Genomic DNA, 10,000 nt, shown 5'->3' with positions numbered 1-10,000 from the left:
CGAACGTCCTCACGGAAATGTGTGTGTGCGTGAAAGAGAGAGGAATAAAGTGTGTGCGCGTGTGTGATGGTGCATGTCTGGAACAAGTAAAGGCAGAGGAATTATCTGGCGCTATCGAAATATTTCAACACATCGCGTTTGCTTGAGGACTGAGAGCAATAAGAAGGGGAACGCATTTTAACAGGATCGCGATCCTGTGACCAGCAGCGAGGAGAAGCTGCACTCAATTAAGAGACCTCGCCGTCGTCTCATTCAAACGATGTCCGCGCGACAAATCACAGATTTTGCCGAATTCCGCACTCTGCGACCGCGTCGAAGACCGACGGGAAGCGATTTACTTTTTAGAGCCACACTTTCGCGTTGAACTCGCTCAGAAAACGGCACTTTTGACGCAACTTGTGGACAATAAGCGGAGGTTCCTGCAGTATTTACTGTGGATTTATTTGTAGATTGCCTTCCAATATAGGCTTCTTCTTGGTTTTGTCTGCTTTACTTCTGGTTCTTCATGATCCAAGCTATAACTTTATACTAGCTTGGTCAGTGTTTACTCTAAATCCAATCCACAAAAAAGATTCGGTACCTGAACTTGGATGAGCTTCCTGATGAGAGACCCGGTCATACCAGGAACAAGTATGGCTTATCATCCGTTCATACCGCACCGGGGTCCGGACTTTGCCATGAGTGCAATGCTGGGTCACCAGCCGCCCTTCTTCCCGGCCCTGGCGCTCCCTCACAACGGATCCCTCTCTCTGCCGGGCGGCCTGGGGAAGCCGATCATGGACCAGCTGATGGGCGCCGCGGAGACGGGCCTGCACTTCTCCTCGCTTGGGCACCAGGCGGCTGCGGCCCACCTCCGGCCTCTGAAGACTCTGGAGCCAGAGGAAGAGGTGGAGGACGACCCCAAAGTGCACCTAGAAGCCAAAGAACTCTGGGAACTCTTTCACAAGCGAGGCACTGAAATGGTGATCACTAAATCTGGAAGGTAAACACAATCGGTTCTTTAGTAGGCCTACTTAGAATTTTTAGGAAGTGTTCCATATCCGAGGCAAATATTGCGATATTCTTACGACAGCATTTAGTTTGGTCATTGATTTATTAGCGATATGAAATGTGATAGCTAACCATAAATCCTCTTTAGCCATATCCCTATTATAAAGATTTCTTTCGATAGGCTATGTGCACATTATTTGATTAAACCTTGTATTCAATTTGTCCTTCATCTGACTAATAAATAACGCTGCAAAAACTGGAGACTAATAAGTAAATCACAGGCACAGTCCAAGGGCAAAATAGTAAATACTTTGCAACTTTATAAATAGCGACGTATTTAAGTGCATATTAATGCAATTTCTTTAATGTGAATAAATCTCAATGAGGCAGATATTTTAGGTAATTCGTAGTGCATGTTGAACAAGGCGTAAGACGTGCTTTATGCGTGTTAATGATAGGCCTATATATATATATATATATAGGCTATATAGAAATTGGCAGAACACCGAATATCATATATACATGTACATGTCTTGCCTAATTACTTATTGTGGATTCCAGGCCTAGTTATGCCTGGTTTACATGGTCAAATGTAAACCAGGCATCCGACCGTGATGGTCCATGCGAGATTTGTGTGTATATATATATAAAAATATTTATAAACATAAAAAGAGATTACCATAATCAATTATATAATAAATAGCGGTATTAATTTGGGTTATCGGTGTGTGTGTGTGTGTGTGTGTGTTGTGTGTGTGTGTGTGTGTGGTGTGTGTGTGTGTGGTGTGTGTGTGTGCGTGCGCGTGCGTGTGTGGTGTGTGTGTGTGTGTGTGTGTGGTGTGTGTGTGTGTGGTGTGTGTGTGTGTGTGTGTGTGTGTGTGTGCGTGTGCTGTGTGGAGTCCCATAAAGATGGCGGCTCGTATGTTTGCAGGGCCTTTGAATCATCAAACATGAAGTCACTGTCGATCCAAACTGTTTTCTAAAAATCTCACACCCAAATGTTGCTTATTTTCACAGGCGAATGTTCCCCCCGTTTAAAGTGAGATGCACTGGGCTGGACAAAAAGGCCAAATACATTCTCTTAATGGACATTGTTGCAGCCGACGACTGCAGGTATAAATTTCACAACTCTCGCTGGATGGTGGCGGGCAAAGCCGACCCCGAGATGCCCAAGAGGATGTACATTCACCCGGACAGCCCCGCCACGGGCGAGCAGTGGATGTCAAAAGTCGTCAATTTTCACAAACTCAAATTGACCAATAACATCTCCGACAAGCACGGATTGTTAGTTCTACTAATGTATGTCTATTTTTCTTACTACTACATTTTGCATGCCATTGTTATTGTTGTTATTGTGTATGTAGCCTATTGCAATTATATATAGCCTAAATATTTGAAGTGTAAATTGCTAATATGTAGCCTATGTTCATTGTTGTCACCTTTAGATAGCTTGAATATACATTTATGTGAATCGTATAATGATGTATTGGAAAATAAACGAAATGTAACGTTAATTATTACCATTTTATACAATACTGATAACAAGAAATTACTCATCATACTGGTAATTATGTTTTATGGATACATTTTGATTGCAAGAGGAAGAAATTATGTAATGTTTAACCAAATGATTGATGTAATTCGACTTGTAACTAAATCATAACCACAACAATTCAACAGAATAAATATCATCGTGTGATATTCTTTTAAGAAGGTGATATTTTCTGCGTTGCAGACCATACTAAACTCTCATGCACAATATACCATGCCCCGCCTTTCCACATCGTGAGGGCCAACGATATTCGTTAAACTACCCTACAGTACTTCAGACTTAGTGGTTTTCCTGAAACGGATTTCATTGCGGTGACTGCATATCAGAACGACAAGGTAAAGACTCATCTGACTAGCCTATAACTCTGCGATAGAGCCAATGTGGACCTGCATGATTACAGGCCAATGTTCTGCACGTCTCTCATGCACTCAAAACGTTTTGTAGTCATAAAATATGAAGACCATATTTGTTTAAGCGTGTTAAAGTAGACATTGTGAGCACGGATAGCAAAGTGGTTTATACTATATGCATTGGAGTGTGTGTGTGTGTGTGTGGGGGGGGGGAATACACAATTCTCAAGAATGCACGTTATATAGGTTTTTCTTCGTTTTATTTAATCACATGGAAAGGATTTGGCAGCGGCCCAGGCAAAACATTGAGTGTGTGTGTGGGTGGTTGGGGGCATATGTGTGCTATAAGGATAATGGACGTCACCTTTCGCGTGGTGTTATGTGCAACATTTAGGTCTTTGGTGTCAAGCAAAAAATTCCGTTAATGTTTTGCAACCACATACGTTTCAGAAATGAGAGAGAGAGAGAGGGAGAGAGAGAGAGAGAGAGAGAGAGAGAGAGAGAGAGAGAGAGAGAGAGAGAGGAGAGAGAGAGAGAGAGAGAGAGAGAGAGAGAGAGAGAGAGAGAGAGAGAGAGAGAGAGAGAGAGAGAGAGAGAAGAGAGAGGAGAGAAGAGAGAGAGGAGGGGGGGTGGGGGGGCGGGCTATAGAGGAAGAGTGTGGAAGTAACATTCTGTCCGGGTTTACACCCTCACCATAATCGTCCAAAAGGATGAAAAATCCCACCGAAATGCGCGAGAGGGGTTATCACCCCAGGGCTCCGGTATATATACTGTGTGTGTGTGTGTGTGTGTGTGTGTGTGTGTTGTGTGGTGTGTGTGTGTGTGTGTGTGTGTTGTGTGTGTGGTGTGTGTGTGTGTGTGTGTGTGTGTGTGTGTGTGTGTGTGTGGTGCGTGCGTGCGTGCGTGCGCATGGTGGGGACGGGGGGGGGTGGAATGTATTCTAATTATTTCCAACGCCATAACAAAACAAGTGTAGCCGACATGTGTTTATGCAGTGTATATACCAACAATATATGCCACGAAAATGTTTAGTAATCAGTCTGTTTTTTCTCCACAGATAACCCAATTGAAAATTGACCATAATCCGTTTGCAAAAGGCTTCCGTGATACTGGAAACGGAAGACGGGAAAAGAGGTAGGCCTTTCCGAGATAAATACTAATTTGAACGGCAGACCTTATGGAAGCGATTTGTGGTTAGTTATTATTATTATTAGTTATTAGTTTCTCACGTTCACATTTCATAAGAATTAGGAACGATATTCATACGATTGTGTAGGGTTATAATATAAGTTATGATATAATAATGTTATAGCCATATAAGTAGGAATCTTAACCTATAGCTACAATAAAAAGAATATCTATAAGAATGAATATTTAAATGATTCACATGTTTTTATTTCATCATTATTTTTTTTAATGAGATCACTTCATTAATCGCACTTGGGTCGACCTCATCGAACGACACAACAAACGGCTCACCAAGTTCTGTCTCCTCAGGAAACAGCTCGCGCTCCAGTCAATGCGCTCCTACGAGGAGCAGCAGAAGAAGGAGAACGGAGCATCGGACGATTCATCTGGAGAGCAGGCCCCGTTCAAGAGCTTCCCTCAGGCCGCCTCCCCGGCTGTTTCAACCGTACCGCACCTCAAAGGTAGGGAGGAGCTCCTCGAATGAACGATCCTTATTCTTACTGTGTATTATTTAGGCTATTATTTATGGGTCTGGGATAACTTTAAAAATATATATTTTTTCAATGTTAGAATTGTATGTTTGGTTATTTTACTGTGTATTTTGTTATTCTTGTGGTTATTATAAAGGTTCATCATAGTTTGAACTCATACTTCAAATGTTGCTCTACAAATAAATTGCAACCTACTGTAGGCTAACTTCCAATCTTTAAAAAAAAAGAATTACAATTATTTGCGTTTCATTTAGTACCAACATAAATAGTTCATGAAGACCAAGAAAATCTATTCCCTGTTATCAGCCTCATGAGGCTCAGCCCTGGGTCCTTGGTGCCCGTCCTCACGATGCTCTGTCTTCCTCTTACCTGACCACAGACTTCTGTGAGAGCGACGAGGACAGCGATGATGAGGACAAGGACGGCCACATGAAGGACCTCCCCGACTCCAGCAAAATCTCCACCACCACGGAGGAGGGGCGGGACCCCGAGGCGCAGCTCGCCGGGGGCCATGCCTTCTGCAGCAGCGACTCCACCAGTAGCCGGTCCCGCGGCGACTCCAACCCACCTCGACCACCTCAAGGACGGAGAAGAGCCACGCCGACTCCAGGCACAGCCCCGTCACTGCCATCTCCAGCACCACCCGCTCCGGAGAAGACCTCAAGAGCCCGGGCAGGGACCCGGGGAGCCTGAAGGCGGAGGAGTGCAGCCGGTCCGTGGGGGGCGGCGGCAAGGACGGCTACATGCCCCTCAGCATGCACTCGGACCCCCCGCACCTCGGACACGGCCACCTGCATAACTTTGGGTTCCCAACGGGGCTGGGCGGTCAGCAGTTCTTCAACCACCCCTTCCTGCTGCACCCGGGCCAGTTCAACATGGGAGGGGCCTTCTCCAACATGGCCGCTGCGGGCATGGGCCCTCTGCTGGCGGCGGTTTCGTCGGGCGGGGTCAGCACCATGGATACGGCCAGCATGGCGGCGGCGTCGGCCCAGGGCCTGGGTGGAGGGCACGGCCTGCCGTTCCATCTGCAGCAACATGTCCTGGCATCGCAGGTAGAACCAGTTTCCGATATCGCCCCGGCAACCAGTTATATTACGCATCACAACCAAGCGGCAACAGGCGTCTATGCTAATGCACCACTGGGAATTCATGTTGTACTTCACGATTTCATGTTGAAGGCAGATCGGTGCATTGTTGCCATCCATCGCTTTGTGTGCTGTGATTTGGCTTATGTTCTATGAAAATGTAACGTGTGTGTGTCTGATGTGTGTGTTTTTGTGTGTGGTGTGTGTGTGTGTGTGTGTGTGTGTGTGTGTGTGTGTGTGTGTGTGTGTGGTGTGTGTGTGTGTGTGTGTGTGTGTGTGTGGTGTGTGTGGTGTGTGTGTGTGTGTGTGTGGTTGTACTTGTGTGTACGTGTGTGTTTGAAAACTTTGGCAAGCCTAGTATTAAATGGAGATGTTTTGCTTAATATTTGCCATCGAATCATATGAAACCGGCTGCTACTTTGTTAAATGATGATTATCTGCTCATTTTATCAATTTGTTGAAGACAAAACAGATTCTCCCCATGAAATCATTGTTAAAAATCAAAATCAGATCCAAATAATCTGTATTAAGTGCACAGCAGCACATGATGCTGTAATGTGCTGTTATAATGCTGCTGGTATTATTATTTACATCTTGCCAGTAAATGTTTAGTCAATTGTTCATTTAATTTACAATGAAGCTATGATAGCAACCTGTTACAAAAAACAAACAAGTATCTGTGTTAGTGGAAATTGGTACTTTGAATGTGATCGCTTATTGTAACAATTCCACAAACGCCCCTCACGAGTCTGAATTAATTAGGTGGGCCAACTACGTGACCTCAAATAGAAGCTGCGTGGCCTGGGCCACCTTCCTATTTTGCGCCGTAAAAGGGGCGCCTCTTACGTGATCCGGACATTATTAACCGAAGACCCCGGAGCGCATACTAAAGTGTTTTCTCTGTCTTCTCCCTCCAGGGTCTGGCCATGTCTCCGTTCGGAGGTCTGTTCCCCTACCCCTACACCTACATGGCGGCGGCCGCGGCCGCCTCTTCCGCCGCCGCCGCCGCCGCCGCCTCTTCGGTGCATCGACACCCCTTCCTGAACGCGGTGCGGCCGCGACTCAGGTACAACCCGTACTCCCTACCCATGAACATGTCGGACAACACCCTGCTCACCACCGCGATGCCATCATCGATGGTCAGCATCGGAGCAGAGCTGTTGAAAGGAGAAGGCATAGCCCCGAGTCCCGTTTCTGGCTCTCAGGATTCTACATCGGAGGTGAACAGTCGCTCGTCAACTCTTTCGTCCGGCTCCGTTTCCATGTCCCCCAAAACGTGCACGGAGAAGGAGTGCGCCAACGACTTACAGAGCATCCAGCGCCTGGTCAGCGGCCTGGACTCGAATCAGGACCGGCCGAGGAGCGTGTCCCCGTAATACTTTTACACGCTTCTGGTTCCTTCTTTTCCCCCGTCATTGTTGTTGGATTTGATTTTTTGACCTTTTTGGAAAAATATGTTGAAGGTTATAGAAATATTATAAATACAAAGTCTAAGATCAGTATTGGTTTAAGACAGAAAAAAATCGAAAAAAATGAATATTGAAAAAAAAAGATTTTGAAATGCACTTTGGTTAATAGGCCTACATATCGGATATATGTATATTTCTACTTTTGTTAAATTAAAAAACACTTCCTTATTTTTTTCTGTCATTTGAATACCATACAAGTATTGAAACTGAATAGTTGGCATGGATGTGAGGCACAGATAAGGGAGGTGTTGCTGCTGTGTAATGTCCGACTTTTTGTTGTGTGCAGTTGCTAAGTCAACTAAATGTGTGTTTAATTAATATGCACTCAGAATTTATTTGACCTATCATAACTCACTTCAATTGACCTTATAAAAGGCTGCTGTATTTCGTTATGACCCTATGAATTGATCGATCAGCCTGGCGTATCACTACAGGTCAGAGGTGGCATGCCGTGAAGCCCTCGCCTCTTCACATTCTCTTTTAACGAGGCTGTCAAATCAAATTGCGACGAGAAATTAATGAAACAATGTAGTCCACCCATTTTCCTGTGGTTAAAATGTTAAGTTAAAATTTGGTATACTTTCAATGGTAGGCCTATTCATTTCAATCCACCCGTGAATGAGATCGATAGTGGCACCTCGGACCTGGTTGGGCCATCATGCAAAACCACTGCGGCGGAAGAGATAGGCCAATAGCATGCGGACATATTCAGTTATTAGTCAGTGGGCTAAAACAAAGAAAGGTAGTATTGATTATTACGTGTAAATAGTGATATAAAATATTTATGTAATTATTTCATATTGTTATTGCGTGTACATACAACGAAGTAGTTTGTTTTTAGAGATTTTGTTCTAATTTATTGTCGATATACCTGTGTAAATATAGTTTGTGGGCTATTATCCTTTCTTTTCTCATTTCCATTTATATACCCCCCACACACACACACCACACACACACACACACACACACAACACACACACACACACACCCACACACACACACACACACACACACACACCACACACACACACACACACACACACACACACACACACCCCAATGACCACGGAGATAGTGGTTCACACTCATGTGCCATCGTGTCCCTCCGCCGGGCCTGTACGGCTCTGTTGTCCCGTGTGTGTGACGTGCTGCTGTCCTAACAAATGAACTCAACAACACTACGCCAATGGCTTGAAACGTGTTTGATTTGACGAGAGATAGTGTGTCGTCTAAACGTGTGAGATTAATGGTGACTATTTTCGTTATAAACATACTAGAATCGCAGCCTGGTCGTAAAGTAGGCTATCTAATCGAATTATGAAGGTTGGCTGCTCTGTTTTCCTTTAAGTTGTCCGTTCTGTTGTATTGGATTTCTGTCGAGTTTACAACATCAACATCGTGTTCTTGAAAGTTTCAATAAAATATTGAAATACAGTCCCCAAAAGTGTCCGTTAAACTCCCTTTATCTTTTTGGTGCAATAGGATGCAGTAGCCTAAGGCACCTATGCCTATACCTTATAGGCTAGGCTTCTGCAGGCCGAGACAATGGTCCAAGTGCATTTCCTAAAACGATTTGGAGATAGGTCGCGCAGGCTCTCAGTATGCATAAGCCTATTATATTGATTATATAGTTAACCTGCGCAAACACACTTTGCGTTCAGCGAGGACCTTTCGGCCTCAAGGTGTCAGATTCAAATGACACGGGGGCGACAAGGTGGCTATCGGAGCCTGAAGTTCTATTTTCACACAGGGTCACCGAAAACTAAAATAAATAGGCTGTTTATGGTAGACAACTTGAACCCTTAAGAACGTAAACCGTTTTGATTGCTCCACTCTGAGCGCCTCTACTCCTGCCTTTATCGACCTTATATCTTTATTTGTATATTGTATGGTTAATGTGTAACGGTGGAGGCGCTAGGAAATAGGTGTAAACATGACACGTACTGTCTCAATTGCCCTGTCTTATTGCTCACCTGGCGCCTCGGGAAGCCCTATCTTATTCCACTTTATTGCACGGAAGGCGGCGGAACGTCTGCGATGCCCGCGACCACGAGGGCTTCTGTCAGGACGGGTCCCCTACCGGCCGGCCGGGGGACGACCCGGTACCGAGGACACGCGGTAGAAGGTAACCGGTGAAGGGAGTTTATTGACCTGCACATAACAAATACAAATATGAATAAAAGATAAAATAAAGTATAGCGTACATAATACATAATGCAGGTCTCGTCTCATTCCCCATTAAACATGGATCTGCCTATTCCTGAATGAGCGGCGCTCATGTAATAATTAATTTTAACGTATTAACCACTGATAGCAAGTCTTGTCTTCAACGACAATCACAAAGGTCTCCCACGTACATTCTGAAAGTATTTCCCTGACTACACTACCTTTTCAACTATTTGTTAATCTGAAATTGGCCTTCTGCAAAATGATAATTTGATAATAATTCTCCTAAAGCCTTTGCCTACCTTTGTGAAACACTGAGATTGAGCGATGCCTTGCTCTGTCAATTGTAGGGCTATAATTAATAATAATATAATAATAATAATTAATAATAATAAATCATATAAATAACAAATTAAACGTTGAACCCTTTATTTGGTTAAGCATAGTTTTTAAGTCGCAAAAAATATTTTAGCTTTGAGTTGAGAAAGATATTTAATATTGATTCGACGGTTCAGTTTCCTTGTTTCTTCCAACTTGGCGATGTGTCCATGGCGCCATCTAGAGGTTAGAGTTTTATACTTTTTAGTAATTGTACATTTTAATGTTTTTCCCTTTTTCACGTCATGTGACCATACAGTAGGCTATATGCTTATAGGCTACTAAATCACATCAATGCGCTTTATGCAATCGTTTAGGCCGAATCATAATA

General features: G+C 44.1%; 1 pseudogene; it reads left to right on the top strand.

The window, feature by feature from the left end:
* Positions 1–503: 503 nt before the first annotated feature.
* On the top strand, positions 504–7,256 carry LOC130381167 (T-box transcription factor TBX3-like; annotated as a pseudogene).
* Positions 7,257–10,000: the final 2,744 nt, after the last annotated feature.

The sequence above is a fragment of the Gadus chalcogrammus genome, chromosome 4 (genome assembly GCF_026213295.1).
Source record: "Gadus chalcogrammus isolate NIFS_2021 chromosome 4, NIFS_Gcha_1.0, whole genome shotgun sequence".
Classification (NCBI taxonomy): domain Eukaryota; kingdom Metazoa; phylum Chordata; class Actinopteri; order Gadiformes; family Gadidae; genus Gadus; species Gadus chalcogrammus.
Note: the sequence above shows the minus strand (reverse complement) of the source record. Positions and strands in the feature narration are given on the sequence as shown.